Here is a 20,000-nt window from a genome sequence, read left to right as displayed (position 1 = left end):
TAATAATGCGTTCAATGGAAAAAATAGGAGAAGAGTACATTGATGCGTAGTTTTGCTGTGGTGGGAATAATCTAGTTTTGGTGTCGGTGTATAAAACACCGACACAGTATATATATATATATATATATATATATATATATATATATATATATATATATATATATATATATATATGTGCATATATACACACATACAGTACATACATACATATATATATATATATATATATATATATATATATATCTATCTATCTATCTATCTATATATATATATGTATATATATATATATATGTGTGTGTGTATATATATATATATATATATATATATATATATATATATATATATATATATATATAGATAGATATAGAGAGAGAGTATTCTTACCCTGGCAAGGGGTATACACCGAAAGGTACACTCGAAAGCCACAATCTCCCACAAGTTGCCAAACTGCCGGGTTGTAGTCAGTAAGGAAAGGATGATAGGGTGGGAAGGGTTGACTCTGTGTATGCATACCTGCCTAAACATTCAGTCATCTTTTGGACGGGTCGTGTACACTAGTATAATAATAATAATAATAATAATAATAATAACAAATGCACCTATTTCTTTAGTAAATTTTTTTTGGCTTATCAAGCTACACAGAGATTTTAGAATTTAACGATGGTTACAGATTTTCTTTGACTAGAAATATTCATCATGGCAAATATCTTTTGAAGTTCTCCTTTGTGCTATGAAAAGAGAAGTTTCAGTTTTAATGTTCAAATATATTGAGATATATTGAAGTATATTTCGTTTGCCTGATTGATTTCTTGAGTACAAGAAATAAGTTTAAGTATGTATTAATGGATTGGTAAATAAATTGCAGGATAGAGGACAAATATTGAGCTTTGATATATATATATATATATATATATCTGTAATTATTTCGCACCAGAAAACGCACACACCTATGCTGTGTGTATATATATATATATATATATATACTATTAATACATACAGTATATACATATATATACATACATGTTCGTTTGCTGAAACCTCCCACCGTCACCAATCCGCAATGGCCAGCGTGGCGATGAAAATTAGCAAAACCCCAAATATGAATAAAGAGATGTATGAGGCCTTTGTCCTGTAGTGGACAAGAAACGCCTGCATTTGTTGTTGTTGATATATATATATATATATATATATATATATATATATATATATATATATATATATATATATATATATATATATATATATATATATATATATATATATATATATACACATATACATATGATTTTAACTTTAACCATAACCTTTCTCCTGCAATAACTCTTCCATTCGCCCTCCTTCTCGTCATTATTATTGGTAAATAAGCCAAGCTAACTAAAAAGAGTTTATGCAGATCAAAATCACCAAAGACATATGTCAATGAAGCTGTAATTTTATATTAATCTAAATATCCCAAATTCCTGATTGGCAATTCATCTAATTCTTGTGGTTTTCAATATGGCTTCAGACAAAAACACATGTCAAGTAATCATTGATAATCTAATTCTTTCAACCTTGACCCTATTCGATCAGATGTCCTTCGTTTGAAGGCGAAGCTTCGTTTGATGATGATGTTGGTAAAGGAAGCGTTTACCTTTGATTTGGCAGGTGGCCTCCATTCCCCTACCCATCTCTGCCTCTTATCCCTTCCCTTTAACCCCCTTCCCCCCTCTCACCAATGACTAAATCAACGGTCTTATTGGAATTCTGTTGTCAAATTTACAATTGCATCTACAATCGACCCAGCAATGACTTTAATAACGATGTCGTAAATTCGAAGAAGCCTTTTTTTTTTTTTTTTTTTTTTTTTTTTTTTTTTTTTTTTTTTTTTTTTTTTTTCTGGTCAGGAAAGATAATCATGAAAATTAACTTGCATTGGTTCAGTGCTGATTTGGTTTCGTGCAAAACCATGCCCGTTTTTCCGTACAAATCCATACCTTTGTTTTCTTCGAACAAAACAAAACCATTTTTCGCACAAAGCCATACCCTTGTTTTTTTTTTTTTTCTAGGGAACCGTATCCGTGATATTTTCACTGAAATTATTACCTGCCAAGTTATAACCCTTGTTGGAAAAAACAGGATGGTATAACCCCAAGGGCTCTAAAAGCGAAAAGACCCAGTGAGGAAAGGAAATAAGGAAATGTATACCCTCTAGCAAAGGAACTGTAGCCCAAGACAATGGAAGACCATGGTATAGAGGCTAAGGCACGTCCCAAGACTAGAGAACAATAGTTTGATTTTGGAGTGTCCTCCATGTAGAGGAGCTGCTTATCATAGCTGAAGAATCTCTTCTACACTTACCAAGTGGAAATAAGCTACTTAACAATAACAGTGCAGTAGCTAAACCCTTGAGTGAAGAATTGTTTGGTTATCGTAGTGTTGACAGGGTTTATGAGGAAAGAGAATGTGTAAAGAATATGCCAGACTATTCGGTGTATGTGTAGAAAAAGGCAAAACTAGCTGTAACCAGAGAGGAATCCAGTGTAGCAATATCTGGCCAGCCAAAGTACCCAATAACTCTCTAGAGGTAGTATCTCAATGGGTAGCTGGAAATTTATTTCGTTTTGCCAAGACCATTACTATGCTGACTCTCCTCCATGTTGATATATGAGACCTTAATTGTAACAAAGGATATGTCTGGACAAGTTGATCTTCCAAATTCTAAGTATTAGATTTTATTTGTACAAGAGATAGGGGTATTAGAACACTTAATTCTCTGGCGTCACAGCACGATTCTGGTCTCGAAATCTGATTGTTGATTGCAGTTACATTTTGAGGATTCTTTCCTCTTCATTTAGGCGTTTTATCTGAGAGCTAACAAGATGATCACTAAAAAATAACCCATTTATAAGAAAAACTTCTATCCACTGGGAGAAATATTTTCTTAATCAAAACAATGAAAACATAAGTGATTCCCTTCTCAGTTTTTATATCTCGTATTATCATGCATAATTATCAAATAACTGTGTATCTAATTAATTACAGATGCAGATCTCGAGTTGAGTCTAATCTCTCTCTCTCTCTCTCTCTCTCTCTCTCTCTCTCTCTCTCTCTCTCTCTCTCTCTCAGACCAAGTTTCATTTACTTAGGGTAAACTTCCAATTTGTTTATTCGTAAGCACAAAACATTTTCCAACCTGTCACGTTCATGAGTATTCTGAATATATATGCTCTAGATTGTGAGAGTTAATGAAAGGAAGGCATTGGAATGAAAGCGTTCAGAACATCTGAAGTGGTGGGAAGGTATCATTAAGTAAAGATAGATTTTAATAAATAGATACCAACAAATTTATATCTATTATATTTTCCATTTTTTTGGGTGGTGATAAAATCTATTATTAATTAGCTTTCCATAAGAATTAGTGGAGAAAGTATAATTTGGTAAAGATATACCTTATTAAATAAATATCTTCAAGTTTATATCTATTATATTTTCCATCTTTTTTGGGTGGTGATAAAATTAATAATTCATTAGCTTTCCGAAAGTGTTATGAAAATTCATTATAGAATATAATTTACATCTACGAATCATAAAAAAATGTCCTTTTATTGTTTATATCTATTATATTTTTCATCTTATTTGGGTGGTGATAAAATTTATAATTCATTAGCTTTCCGTAAGGGTTAGGAAAATTCATTAGAAAATTTAATATTCATCTACGAATCATATGGAACGGCCCTTTATTCTCGGCTTTACCACCAAAAGGCGTCTCGAGGCCTTAATAAAATTCCACCCACCCCCACTCCTACAGCGACCCCCACAGCCCCCTTCTCCTAATATATCCGGCCGAGCCGACCACAGTAATATGTAGAAACACCTTATGAATAAAACACTTAAACCACCACCGAAACATTGCAATAAAGAGACCAAATTCTGGCAGCAACAGTACCAGCCACGCATCCACACTTGACATTTGCATAGAAATTTGTCTCGGAGTCTCTTCAGAAATGAGTTTGCCTCGTTTCTTTTGTTTCCGTCTCGTTCGCCCACCTCCGATAGCATTGTGGGAGGTGCGTCCGGAATGGGGTTTCTGATGAAGGAAAGAGGGAGAATTTAGTTGGGTAGTTGGCACTCTGGGGTTCCCTGGATGAAGAAATTAATCTGCCGCTAATATATATATATATATATATATATATATATATATATATATATATATATATATATATAATATTTATATAATATATATATGTATATATATATATATATATATATGTAATATATATATATATATATATATATATATATATATATATATATATATATATATATATATATATATATATATATATATATATATATATATATTATATGTAAATAATATATATATATCTATATATATATATATGAGATATATATATACTGTATATATATATATATATATATATATATATATATATATATATATGCAGCTAAATAGTGAGGGGAAGATTAGAAGTATGGAAGAATTAAACGATAAGAATTATCATCTTTGTTATATCTAAGATATAAAAAAGATAGATTTACTTTAAAAGATAAAGCTGTCTTATCAAACATATAAAAAGAAATAATTGTATTGTTGGGACATTATCATCGACAGAAATAGAAGTATGGAAGTATGAAACGGTAAAGGTTAATATAGGAAGAGGCTGAATATAGTTGACACTCTGCAGTCCCCTAGATGGGGAAATTAGTGTGCCGCTAAGATATTCAAATATGCAGTTTTTGCAGCTTGAATGTTGAAGGGAAGAATAGGAGTCTGGAAGTATCAAACGTTAATATTTACTGTAGTATCTTTGTTATTTCTATGATATGAAAAAAAGATAGATTTGCTTTGAAAAATTAAGTTATTGAACTTATGAAAAGAAATAATTGTAGAGTTAGGACTTTATTATCAACAAAAATAAAAGTATTATGGAAGTATCAAACGGTAAAAGTTATTTTCGTTATTTCTAAGATATAAAAGAAATATATATAATCATTTTGAAAAATTTAGTTGTGTTAAACGAACATATAAAAGCAAACAACTGTAGAGTTGGGACATTCTCATCGACATAAAAAGTATAGTTTCCTTTAATAATTTATGAGAGCCTTTATATTCATTTTGGAGAAATCATGATAAAAAATATCATAATTATAGAACAAACTATTTTAGAATGATGATAATAATAATGATGATAAAAGCTAACTATGAAATTAAAGATAATTATAATTGATTCTAAAACTAAAAGCAACAATGGAATTAATAATAACAGAAATAACTTCTAAAATGCAAACGGAAAAAATCCACTTCATAAAACGACACGAACTTTGGCCTAAAATCAGCCATGAACGCAAGCAGGGCCGGTTCTCTTCAAATACACCAAGAGTCCATTCTTCCCTAAGAGTGCCATTTATGCTCGTAATGAGGCCGAGATCCTTTGCTTTCGTGAGTGGAAAAAATTGAGGCTAATGGTCTCTCCATGAGATTTACAAAAGCATTCCAGCATTTTTCAGTGAGAAAAAAAAAAATGTATGATTGAGATTTTTTATTTGGTGAATATTATTTATACTGTGTTTAGTCATGCCTTTACCTTGTGTGTGTATATGTATATATATATATATATATATATATATATATATATATATATATATATATATATATATATATATATATATATATATATATTTATTTATATATATATATATATATATATATATATATATATATATTTATATATATATATATATATATATATATATATATATATATATATATATATATATATATATATATATATGAATATTCATGTAATAACATAAGCTAAAAATTACACCTCCTAGGCCTTCACTGTTCTGATAAATGGTTTAAGACCATAAAAAAAAATTATTTTCCGTACGCCATATTTTATGATAGTTTTTTTACACTATTTTTTTTTTTTTTTTTTTATGACAACATATTTATCAAACAATATTTACCGATTCATTTTAGAAGAGCGTGTGCACAACTTTAAAAGCATAACAAATTTATCAAAAATATCCAATGTTTTTCGAAGTGCATAAACTTTGTTTGTAAACCTTATTTCAGTAATAAATTTACTAAAATGTTAGTGACCTTTGTCCCTGAAAATGGCTATACTTGGGGAAAAATATTTGAAGATAATTAAAAATAACAGAGTCTTTGGGATTTGAAATTATTAGACGATTAATTAGAAACTGATTTTAATGTACTCTGCAACTCTTTTCGGCGTCTTTGATCTTATTTGAGTGATGCTAGGTAAGTGGGCGAGTCAATCAAATTATTAATCTTCAATTTATTGTGACTATTCACACGTGTCTATGGAGCCAGTTACGCAAGCATATGGTACTGAGTATTCAAGGTATATTAACTATGTTACGGACGATATCTTACACGTACTGTATATTTTATTGGAGCGTAAAATTGTGAACTTCAGCAGGAGCTGTATATGAATATGAGGGGATAACTATAGTATGCTTCGAAGCACCTACATATCGATTTTTTTATATGCAATATATATATATATATATATATATATATATATATATATATATATATATATATATATATATACACATATAATCTTTAAACATGTAACTTGAGTAGAGATCATTGACTGTCTTTTCTCTTCTTGTTAGTTTGATTAAATATTTATTGAGCTATTGTTCATGTTTTAGACATTCTTATAGATATGATATGAGGTTTTTCGTTTTAAATCTTTTATATAAATTTCTATATGCTTTACAATATAATACAAATGTTATTCATATTTATGTATTGCACTAGGCCTTAGAATTTATTATATTTATTCAAGCAGTGATAAGTTAACCATGTTTATATGTTTTCAGTGTCAATTTCTTTTTCAGATTTATAAAATGGTAGGAAAAATAATTGATTCATGCTACAGTAACATATAAACATTAACATAATTCCACATTTAAATACCATGACTTAAACATAGTTTAGAAAACCTTTTTTTCTTAAACCATTCTCTACCAAGACCTTCCTCTCAACTTTATGCTTTTCTCCAGGGAGCGAAGTTGGACTTAAGGTGGAACACAAGTGGGACTTAATCTCCCTCTTCCACTTCTAAGTTTTTGAGTGGCTGGCCTACACTTGGAAGGGCCAAGCCATCCTCTAAATATTTTGCTGCCAGTGGTAAGACGAGGCTCTAGGGTTTTTTTCTGTCTGCCTGATTGGTAACACTGCAGCATGATCCATTTTGGCTAGATGTAGTTGTCTGTACCTAATGGATGTACCGTCTAGATTTTCACTTCTTTGGTGAAGCCTGGTGTGCTTTGATATATATATATATATATATATATATATATATATATATATATATATATATACATATACTGTGTATATATATATATATATATATATATATATATATATATATATATATATATATATATATATATGGTATATATAGACATATATATATATATATATATATATATATATATATATATATATATATATATATATATTTATATATATATACATATATATATATATATATATATATATATATATATATATGTATATATATGTGTGTATATATACACAGTATATATATATATATATATATATATATATATATATATATATATATATATATATATACCATATTTTGGAGAAAAGATTACAAGTAGAAATTATGTCATATCTTGCTGTATCTTGGTTTTAATTTTCACTCAGAAATTCTGATCAGAAAAAAAATCCCCTTTAATTCCAATAATTTATTCAAAGAACTTAAATTCTTGATAAAGATGAAAGTAAAAATGCAGTGTATTAGTATTTATAAAGAAATCAGCGTCGTTCTTTCAGTGTTGTCTATGAAATATGAATGAATACAAATACTTTTATTTGAAAGTATCTGAAAAAGATAGAATCACTCCTTGATGTAACTACAAATTCATCAGATAAGCCAAAAAGAGTGAAAATATGTGAATAGCCAAAGAAGTGAAAATACCTGACGTTTAATGTATGTGCTAAACCGATGTCTTAACTACCTACTTAATATCTTTGAATATTTCACAGGAAAATACCCCTACTTTCTTCATGATCCAAGTCAAGAAGAGCTGAACAGTGTTGATCTGTAATGTCAATAATCCCTGACTAATTCTGAGATCAGTTTCAATTCTACCCACTTTCCACCCCACAATGTTCAAGAATCTTTTACATTCCCAAGTTCCTTGAGGAATAGCACAATTCCCATCTCTCAGTGTCATCCACATCCTCTTTTTTTCTTTTTAAAAGAATCGCTGATAAAAAATATTTCCTAAAGGGCCTCAAGGCCCAAGAATGAAGTCCACGTCATGAAAAGCACTTGTGGTCACGCGCTAGATCTGTGCTGTTTCAAATAGTTAGATAATGCCTGGTTGTTTATTGATGTAGATCTATGTCGTGATTTTTTTTTTTTTTTTTTTTTTTTTTTTTTTTTTTTTTTTTTTTTTTTTTTTTTTTTTTTTGTGGCTGTTGATGCAAGTCGATCACGCTCTGAAGGTCAGGAATGAGCAGATTTAGTGGCCAGAGCTGAACTGTTCCTGAAAGATTAGATGTACAATTTAATGTTTTGTATCAGTTTCACGTGATTCACGCCGTCTGTAGAAGCAGCATTTACGTCTATGTATATTATTATATGTTGTAAATAGTGATATCATAGTGATTAGTGCGTATATGGTAAGTGTTAATATGTAATAGAGTTATATGACAATGTATGTTCGTGGTGTATTTGTTAAATGTAAGCGTTCAAGTCTAGGATTCCATGTACCAGAATTAAAAAAACATTTTATATCACATTTTTCCTATTCAGCAGGCACCTTTTTTGACGACCTTTTTAAGGGCATACGTCCTTCTTTTGTTTTGGGTAGCGAGAAAGATCACACACTAGAGAAATAACAATAGTATTTGATTTCCGTGTTGTCTTTCCGACGAGGCATTTGCCTCAAGGTTTTCAAAGAGGCGATAGTATGGGAATAATGAAGAGATCCGTCCATCGTCTATTGTATCTTCTACCTTTCCCCCTTCTCTTCTTTTATCTCTTTCTTTCCAGAGAGGAGTAAATGGGACCTATTGTTTATATCTCCCTCTGGAGAGAAAGTGTCCCTTTTTGGAGACATGTCTATCAAGTTTTATTATTATTATTATTATTATTATTATTATTATTATTATTATTATTATTATTATTATTATTATCGTTAACATGAATCAATACATTAATGAAATATCGTATGAACAATCAATAGATTTATGAAATATCATTTGGGCCAGCAAACATAATTAAACATTTGGTTAGCTGTCGTATAAGTTGTCACCATTCCCAAACTTCCTCTGCGGCCAGCCAAGTAATCCTTTCGACAGTTAACGTTGTAAATTGAGTCCGTGTAATTGGAAAGTTAATTGGGAAGCCCTATGTCTTATTTGAAGCAATTACGAAAGGCAAAAGGGCATTTGATATTAAGTGATAGAAAGAGAAAGGCCTCATTTGGGGGAATATCTGTTGTCCTTTGTGTTGTGTTAGGTGTCATTATTGTTTTTATTGATATACTTGTATCTTTCGCTGTGCTTATCGTATTTTTACTTGTATATGTTTAATGGATGTATTATATATTATATAACTTCATGTCATATTTTTTTAAAATGTTCATTAACTTTTGATGTTTACAGGAAGCAGGTAAGTCATATCTTTGTAGATAGGTAGAAAGAAAAATTTATTCATCTTGATGATGTGAACCTTTAAGATATTTTCAATGTAATATTTTTTTTTCTTTTTTTTTTTTTAAATGTTTGAAATCGGTATTTCGGATATTTGAAACTTCTCTTTTACCACCACAGGTTTTGAAATAAATTGTTCGGATAGAAATAGCTACATTCCAAAATATTTACTATGAAAAAATAGCTTACTTTAAAAAGAGGAAATTGATATACTGTATAGCATTTTAGGTAAATTTCTTATGAAACCACAAATAAGATAGAACAAGATTTTTTTATCTTTAGTACCATTGTTGACCGCACGATTAATTTTTTTATCTTTGCGATTGCGACAGAGAATTATTGAGCAAAAATTACATTACAGATTGAATAGAAATTACAGGAATGTTGTGATTTGATCTGATGCTCCTTGAAGAAATGTTGTAATAACGAGAACAGAAATAATAGTGTGTAGTCTATTTCTCTTTTGTTAGTCATGACTCCTCTCTCTCTCTCTCTCTCTCTCTCTCTCTCTCTCTCTCTCTCTCTCTCTCTCTCTCTCTCTCTCTCTCTCTCTCTCTATTATCATCAGCCGTTACTAGTCCAAACCAGAACAAAAGCCTCAGACATGTCTTTCCACTTTCGTATGTTTGTGATCTTTCTAACTATATAACTATCTATATACATAAATCATACATGCATACACACATACATATATATTAGCTTATATATATATATATATATATATATATATATATATATATATATATATATATATATATATATATATATCTATATATATATATATATATATATATATATATATATATACATATATATATATATATATATATATATATATATATATATATATACTGTATATATATATATATATATATATATATATATATATATATATATATATATATATATATATATATATACTGTATATATATATAAATATATATATATATATATATATATATATATATATATATATATATATATATATATATATACTGTACATATATTTATATATATATATATATATATATATATATATATATATATATATATATATATATATATATACACAGTACAAACGTATGATTATATATCACTAGAAAGTAGACGTGTACATTTTTATTACCACCACCTCTCTCTCTCTCTCTCTCTCTCTCTCTCTCTCTCTCTCTCTCTCTCTCTCTCTCTCTCTCAATGACTTGATGTACTACCACACTCTGTTACCATTACGTAGCAGACAAGTAGGTCACATACAGAAATGGCAAATGAATTTCAACCGTAATGAAAGTCCTAATTACGCTACGAACGAACACGCGAAAGAGGGGAGAAGGAACGGAAATGAACTCGGGGGATCTAGAGGAGATTAAAGTCATGATTAAGGATTAAGACAAGACGAGGGTAATAGAGCTACGCGATCCTGAAAAGGGATCTATTACTTCGCTGAGCTCTGCAGTTCCGAGGCGAAGTCTGGCGAAGGAGCCAGTTATGGGATGCAATTCGTTCATTGTCAGTGCACCCGAGACTCGAGTCTTTAAGAAACAAACACTTTGCAATCGAATCTAGAAGAAACAAACACTTTGCAATTGAGTCTTGAAGAAACAAACACTTTGCAATCGAATCTAGAAGAAACAAACACTTTGCAATCGAATCTAGAAAAAGCAAACACTTTGCAATCGAATCTAGAAGAAACAAACACTTTGCAATCGAATCTAGAAAAAGCAAACACTTTGCAATCGAATCTAGAAGAAACAAACACTTTGCAATCGAATCTAGAAAAAGCAAACACTTTGCAATCGAATCTAGAAAAAGCAAACACTTTGCAATCGAGTCTTGAAGAAACAAACACCTTGCAATCGAATCTAGAAAAAAACAAACACTTTGCAATCGAGTCTTGAGGAAACAAACACTTTGCAATCGAGTCTAGAGGAAACAAACACTTTGCAATCGAGTTTAGAAGAAACAAACACTTTGCAATTGAGTCTTGAAGAAACAAACACTTTGCGATCGAGTCTAGAGAAAACAAACACTTTGCAATTTAGTATAGAGGAAACAAACACTTTGCAATCGAGTCTAGAAGAAACAAACACTTTGCAATTGAGTTTTGAAGAAACAAACACTTTGCAATCGAATCTAGAAAAAACAAACACTTTGCAATCGAGTCTTGAGGAAACAAACACTTTGCAATCGAGTCTAGAGGAAACAAACACTTTGCAATCGAGTCTAGAGGAAACAAACACTTTGCAATCGAGTCTAGAAGAAACAAACACTTTGCAATTGAGTTTTGAAGAAACAAACACTTTGCGATCGAGTCTAGAGGAAACAAACACTTTGCAATCGAATCTAGAAAAATCAAACACTTTGCAATCGAGTCTTGAAGAAACAAACACTTTGCAATCGAATCTAGAAAAAACAAATATTTTGCGATCGAGTCTTGAGGAAACAAACACTTTGCAATCGAGTCTAGAAGAAACAAACACTTTGCAATTGAGTCTTGAAGAAACAAACACTTTGCAATCGAGTCTAGAGAAAACAAACACTTTGCAATCAAGTCTAGAGGAAACAAACACTTTGCAATCGAGTCTAGAAGAAACAGACACTTTTCAATCGAGTCTAGAAGAAACAAACACTTTGCAATCGAGTCTTGGAGAAACAAACACTTTGCAATGGAGTCTAGAAGAAACAAACACTTTGCAATAGAGTCTTGAAGAAACAAACACTTTGCAATCTAGTCTAGAAGAACCAAACACTTTGCAATCGAGTCTAAAAGAAACAAACACTTTTCAATTGAGTCTTGAAGAAACAAACACTTTGCAATCGAGTCTAGAAGAAACAGACACTGTGCAATTGAGTCTATAAAAACAATGACTTTGCAATCGAGTCTTAAAGAAACAAACACTTTTCAATCGAGTCTTGGAGAAACAAACACTTTGCAATGGAGTCTAAAAGAAACAAACACTTTTCAATCGAGTCTTGGAAAAACAAACACTTTGCAATGGAGTCTAAAAGAAACAAACACTTTTCAATTGAGTCTTGAAGAAACAAACACTTTGCAATCGAGTCTAGAAGAAACAGACACTGTGCAATTGAGTCTATAAAAACAAACACTTTGCAATCGAGTCTTAAAGAAACAAACACGTTGCAATCTAATCTAGAAGAAGCAAACACTTTGCAATCTAGTCTAGAAGAAGCAAACTCTTTGCAATCTAGTCTAGAAGAAAAAAACACTGTGCTATTGAGTCTAAAAAAAACAATCACTTTGCAATTGAGTCTTGAAGAAACAAACACTTTGCAATCAAGTCTAGAGGAAACAAACACTTTTCAATTGAGTCTTGAAGAAACAAACACTTTGCAATCGAGTCTAGAAGAAACAGACACTGTGCAATTGAGTCTATAAAAAAAAACACTTTGCAATCGAGTCTTAAAGAAACAAACACGTTGCAATCTAATCTAGAAGAAGCAAACACTTTGCAATCTAGTCTAGAAGAAGCAAACTCTTTACAATCTAGTCTAGAAGAAAAAAACACTGTGCTATTGAGTCTAAAAAAAACAATCACTTTGCAATTGAGTCTAGAGGAAACAAACACTTTGCAATCAAGTCTAGAGGAAACAAACACTTTGCAATCAAGTCTAGAGGAAACAAACACTTTGCAATCAAGTCTAGAGGAAACAAACACTTTGCAATCAAGTCTAGAGGAAACAAACACTTTGCAATCGAGTCTAGAAGAAACAGACACTTTTCAATCGAGTCTAGAAGAAACAAACACTTTGAAATCGAGTCTTGAAGAAACAAACACTTTGCAATCGAGTCTAGAAGAAACAAACACTTTGAAATCGAGTCTTGAAGAAACAAACACTTTGCAATCGAGTCTAGAGGAAACAAACACTTTGAAATCGAGTCTTGAAGAAACAAACATTTTGCAATGGAGTCTTGAGGAAACAAACACTTTGCAATCGAGTCTAGAAGAAACAAACACTTTGCAATCGAGTCTAGAGGAAACAAACACTTTGCAATCGAGTCTAGAAGAAACAAACACTTTGCAATTGAGTTTTGAGGAAACAAACACTTTGCAATCGAGTCTAGAGGAAACAAACACTTTGCAATCGAGTCTAGAAGAAACAGACACTTTTCAATCGAGTCTAGAAGAAACAAACACTTTGCAATCGAGTCTTGAAGAAACAAACACTTTACAATCGAGTCTAGAAGAAACAAACACTTTGCAATCGAGTCTAAAAGAAACAAACACTTTTCAATTGAGTCTTGAAGAAACAAACACTTTGCAATCGAGTCTAGAAGAAACAGACACTGTGCAATTGAGTCTATAAAAACAAACACTTTGCAATCGAGTCTTAAAGAAACAAACACTTTTCAATCGAGTCTTGGAGAAACAAACACTTTGCAATCGAGTCTAGAAGAAACAGACACTTTTCAATCGAGTCTAGAAGAAACAAACACTTTGCAATCGAGTCTTGAAGAAACAAACACTTTACAATCGAGTCTAGAAGAAACAAACACTTTGCAATCGAGTCTAGAAGAAACAGACACTTTTCAATCGAGTCTAGAAGAAACAAACACTTTGCAATCGAGTCTATAAGAAACAAACACTTTTCAATTGAGTCTTGAAGAAACAAACACTTTGCAATCGAGTCTTGAAGAAACAAACACTTTGCAATCGAGTCTAAAAGAAACAAACACTTTTCAATTGAGTCTTGAAGAAACAAACACTTTGCAATCGAGTCTAGAAGAAACAGACACTGTGCAATTGAGTCTATAAAAACAAACACTTTGCAATCGAGTCTTGAAGAAACAAACACTTTGCAATCGAGTCTTAAAGAAACAAACACGTTGCAATCTAATCTAGAAGAAACAAACACTTTGCAATCGAGTCTAGAAGAAACAGACACTTTTCAATCGAGTCTAGAAGAAACAAACACTTTGCAATCAAGTCTTGAATAAACAAACACTTTGCAATCGAGTCTAGAAGAAACAAACACTTTGCAATAGAGTCTTGATGAAACAAACACTTTGCAATATTGTCTAGAAGAACCAAACACTTTGCAATCGAGTCTAAAAGAAACAAACACTTTTCAATTGAGTCTTGAAGAAACAAACACTTTGCAATCGAGTCTAGAAGAAACAGACACTGTGCAATTGAGTCTATAAAAACAAACACTTTGCAATCGACTCTTGAAGAAACAAACACTTTGCAATCAAGTCTAGAGGAAACAAACACTTTGCAATCGAGTCTAGAAGAAACAGACACTTTTCAATCGAGTCTAGAAGAAACAAACACTTGGAAATCGAGTCTTGAAGAAACAAACACTTTGCAATCGAGTCTAGAAGAAACAAACACTTGGAAATCGAGTCTTGAAGAAACAAACACTTTGCAATCGAGTCTAGAGGAAACAAACACTTGGAAATCGAGTCTTGAAGAAACAAACATTTTGCAATGGAGTCTTGAGGAAACAAACACTTTGCAATCGAGTCTAGAAGAAACAAACACTTTGAAATCGAGTCTTGAAGAAACAAACACTTTGCAATCGAGTCTAGAGGAAACAAACACTTTGCAATCGAGTCTAGAAGAAACAAACACTTTGCAATTGAGTCTTGAAGAAACAAACACTTTGCGATCGAGTCTAGAGGAAACAAACACTTTGCAATCGAGTCTAGAAGAAACAAACACTTTGCAATTGAGTATTGAAGAAACAAACACTTTGCGATCGAGTCTAGAGAAAACAAACACTTTGCAATCGAGTCTAGAGGAAACAAACACTTTGCAATCGAGTCTAGAAGAAACAAACACTTTGCAATTGAGTTTTGAAGAAACAAACCCTTTGCGATCGAGTCTAGAGGAAACAAACACTTTGCAATCGAGTCTAGAAGAAACAGACACTTTTCAATCGAGTCTAGAAGAAACAAACACTTTACAATCGAGTCTTGAAGAAACAAACACTTTGCAATCGAGTCTAGAAGAAACAAACACTTTGCAATAGAGTCTTGATGAAACAAACACTTTGCAATATTGTGTAGAAGAACCAAACACTTTGCAATCGAGTCTAAAAGAAACAAATACTTTTCAATTGAGTCTTGAAGAAACAAACACTTTGCAATCGAGTCTAGAAGAAACAGACACAGTCAAATTGAGTCTAAAAAAACAAACACTTTGCAATAGAGTCTTAAAGAAACAAACACGTTGCAATCTAATCTAGAAGAAACAAACACTTTGCAATCTAGTCTAGAAGAAACAAACACTTTGCAATCAAGTCTAGAAGAAACAAACACTGTGCTATTGAGTCTAAAAAAAAACAATCACTTTGCAATCGAGTCTTGAAGAAACAGACACTTTGCAATCAAGTCTAGAGGAAACAAACACTTTGCAATCGACTCTTGACGAAACAAACACTTTTCAATCGAGTCTTAAAGAAACAAACACGTTGCAATCGAATCTAGAAGAAACAAACACTTTGCAATCGAGTCTAGAAGAAACAAACCCTTTGCAATCGATTCTTGAAGAAACAAACACTTTGCAATCGAGTCTAGAAGAAACAAACACTTTGCAATCGAGTCTAGAAGAAACAAACCCTTTGCAATCGAGTCTTGAAGAAACAAAGACATTGCAATCGAGTCTTGAAGAAACAAACACTTTGCAATCGAGTCTAGAAGAAACAAACACTTTAGACTCGAGTCTTGTAGAAACGAACACTTTGGACTCGAGTCTTGAGGAAATGAATACTTTGGACTCGAGTCTTAAGGAAACGAATACTTTGGACTCGAGTCTTGTAGATACGAACAATTTGGACTCGAGTCTTGAAGAAACGAAGACTTTGGACTCGAGTCTTTGCTATGTTCCGTGTCAGCGCACCCGAAACTCAAGTCTTGAAGGAACAAACACTGGACTCGAGTCTTGAAGAAATGAAAATTTTTGACTCGAAGATTTGTCATGTTCAATGTCAGTGCACCCAAGACCTGAGTCTTGAAGAATCGAACACTTTGTGGTTCGAGTCTTTGCCATGACTCGAGTCTCTGGGGTTACCTGCCATCGACGAAAGTCTATCGATTAGTCGACACTCACTCGAGTATCAAAGAGCCTGGCATTGCTATGTAAAGGAAGCAATCGGTTCCTTGTCAGTCCACCTAAGACTCTAGTCTTGAAGAACACTTTGGACTCGAATCTACGCCATGACTCGAGTCTTTGGGGTTACCTGCCATCGACGAAACACTATCGATTGGTCGACACTTATCAGTCATACAAGAGGCCTGAAGCAGGTGGGGGAGCGTGAGTTGGACTTATGCATAATAAATGACGGCTGTCGAGCACGCTAATTACATAAAGCAAGTCCCCGCTAAGCACACTCTCCTCCTACGCATGCGTGCCACAGGATATTAACTCTGCTTGGCCGTGTTACTTTTATTTGAATAAGAGTGCTTTCATTCAGGTCGTGCTTCTGGAGTCCAGTGTTGACCCGAATCTGTGTGACAGTTTTGTTATGTTTACCTGGTTATGCGGGTGGGTAGGATTGTATGTAAGATAGATTCCTGGATCGAATTTATTTGTTTCTATATTTCATACATATCTGCTATAACATATGTATGTATATATATATATATACATACATACATATATTTATGTATGTGTGTTTGTACGCATATATATATATATATATATATATATATATATATATATATATATACATATATATATATATATATACTGAATATGTATATACATATATATATATATATATATTTTTATATATATATATATATATATATATATATATATATATATATATATATATATATATATATATGTACTGTATATATATATATATATATATATATATATATATATATATATATATAATATATATATATATACCACGCACATATATGAATTTGATCGATGTAAAATAAAAAGAATTAGACAGAAAGACAGAAAAATATAAATCCATTGAATAGAACTCAATTCAATCTTACCAGCATCTACAGTTCTCTTTTCTATACGAATAATGAACACTTAGCCTTCATTCATTTCTTTGAATGTGTGCATGAATGGTGTTCTTCGCCCTTTCTCGCTTATTAAGCATTGATTATCCATTGCTGTAATAGGGTATAAGGATGGACTTTCGGGTTAGTTATCTGTTATACGTGTTACGGCATGTAAACTTCCGATAAGTTATGTAAATAATTACATGTTTACCCCATGGGCTTAACGATTGAGGAGGATTCAAGCTGTAAGAGAGAGAGAGAGAGAGAGAGAGAGAGAGAGAGAGAGAGAGAGAGAGAGAGAGTTGCACGTTCTAGGAGTAAATCTGATGTTGTTCTGATTAAACTGGATATTCAAAGACAGAGGTCGCGGTGAATTGACAAGAAGCATTTGGTGGACGAAATTCTAAATAATTAAAAGAAATAGACGAAATACTTGAGAAATGCCGATCTTGATTTAAGGGTTGCGGTAGCCTATAAGAAACGTCCCGGACTGGTGATCTGCCGGACTGGGGTTCGAATACCGCTCAAGCTCTATAGATTCTTGTAGTGTCTGGAACCTCACCCTCCTTGTTAGCTAGGGATGGAGGGATTTGGGGGAGCATATAGATCTACCCGCTAAGTTATCAGCAGCCATTACTGGTCCTTCCTTGGTCCTAGTTAGGGTAGAGAAGGGGTTTGGGCACTGATCTAGAGCATTGTCTCTTTCCCTTACTTCTGCCATTCGTGACCGACCTTTAAAACTTTAACCTGATCCGGTTATTCTGTCAGAAGAAATTTTAGGAAATCTGTTTTTAGAAATATGATAGATCCCTGAATCCATTTTTGAATTGGAATCCTCGGGGGATATCCCCTTTCTCTCCGCTCTTTGTTCTATTAATTCCTTCCTAAATTATATGGTTTTGCTATTCATTCCTTCTTAAATTTTATGGTTTTGCTATGCAATCCTTATTTTTTTTTCTTAAGAATTAATTTTTTGCTATTCATTCCCTCTTAAATTTTTATGGTTTTGCTATCCTTTCCTTCTTAAATTTTATCTTTTTGCTATTCATTCATTCTTAAATTTTATGTTTTTGCTATTCATTCCTTATTAAATTTTATGTTTTTGCCATTCATTCCTTCTTGAATTTTATGGTTTTGCTATTCAATCCTTAAATTTTCTCTTTTTGCTATTCATTCCTTCTTAAGATTTATCTCTTTTCTATTCATTCCTTCTTAAATTTTATGGTTTTGCCATTCTTTCCTTCTTAAATTTTCTCTTTTTGCTATTCAATCCTTCTTAAATTTTATCTTTTTTTATATAAATGGCTCCTTAATTGCTTGTGCCTTTTATCGTTCTTTCAGTAAACCGCTCTCAGTGCTTCTCCGTTTTATTGCATCAAAAATGGCTTCCTTAAAACATAGTATCTAGATTTATATACTGAACAGTCATTTGCATATCCTCTCTCTCTCTCTCTCTCTCTCTCTCTCTCTCTCTCTCTCTCTCTCTCTCTCTCTCTCTCTCTCTCTCTGGGTCATTGGTCTTACCTGTAAATACCCCGTGACCTTCCTCCCATTCCCCTTAATGGTTTATATCCAGTTCCCCTTTCTTTCTCTCCCCTTTTCCCCTCAACACACTTTTAATTTTTTTTAACCCATATTTCAGTCACCGACTTTATATTCAGTTGCCATTTTCTGAAAGGTAAATCTATGGGGATTCCTTTCCCGCCTTAACTTTATGGAGTTCAGTAAGCTCGGTCAATTTGGCTTCGGGTTTCTTTCTTTTTTTTTTTTCTTTTATTTGTGATGGATGAAAGAGATCCTGTGGCTCGTATATTTATCATTTAGAAAAGAAAATACGAAATATAATATCCAGTAGCCTTAATGTCCGGGCGAGAACAATCTATGTAATTATAAATAATTTTCATTACATATTTTACCGTATTTTACTCGAGCAGTGTCATTCTTCATCATCATCATCTCCTACGCCTGTTGACGAAAAGGACCTCGGTTAGATTTCGCCAGTCGCCTCTATCTCAAGCTTTTAAGTCAACTCTTGTTCATACATCATCTCCCACTTCACGCTTCATAGTTCCCAGCCATGTAGGCCTGGGTCTTCCAACTCTTCTAGTGCTTATGGAGTCCAGTTGAAAGTTTGGTGAACTAATCTCTCTTGGGGAGTACGAAGAGCATGTGCAAACCATCTCCATCTACCCCTCTTCATGAATTAGATAAAGATAGGAAAAAGGTAATGAAATTGAATATCATCTAAAAATGAATTAAAACTTCTAGAGATCTCAA

At 32.1% G+C, this 20,000-nt stretch overlaps 1 protein-coding gene across 9 annotated transcripts in view; it reads left to right on the top strand.

Annotated features, from left to right (window-relative positions):
- Positions 1-20,000, top strand: part of Cbp53E (Calbindin 53E) — a 322,899-nt gene that overhangs the window by 38,515 nt on the left and 264,384 nt on the right. For 8 of the 9 annotated variants that reach the window (XM_068385498.1, XM_068385500.1, XM_068385505.1 and 5 more), the window contains exon 4: positions 7,045-7,171. The exons of the other annotated variant lie outside the window; for it this stretch is intronic. The gene's annotated coding sequence lies outside the window, so the exon portion shown is untranslated. The remainder of the gene's footprint in view (positions 1-7,044; positions 7,172-20,000) is intronic. 9 annotated transcript variants of the gene reach the window in all.

Source organism: Palaemon carinicauda, chromosome 13, assembly GCF_036898095.1.
Source record: "Palaemon carinicauda isolate YSFRI2023 chromosome 13, ASM3689809v2, whole genome shotgun sequence".
NCBI lineage: Eukaryota > Metazoa > Arthropoda > Malacostraca > Decapoda > Palaemonidae > Palaemon > Palaemon carinicauda.
This window is presented reverse-complemented; position numbering and strand designations above follow the sequence as displayed.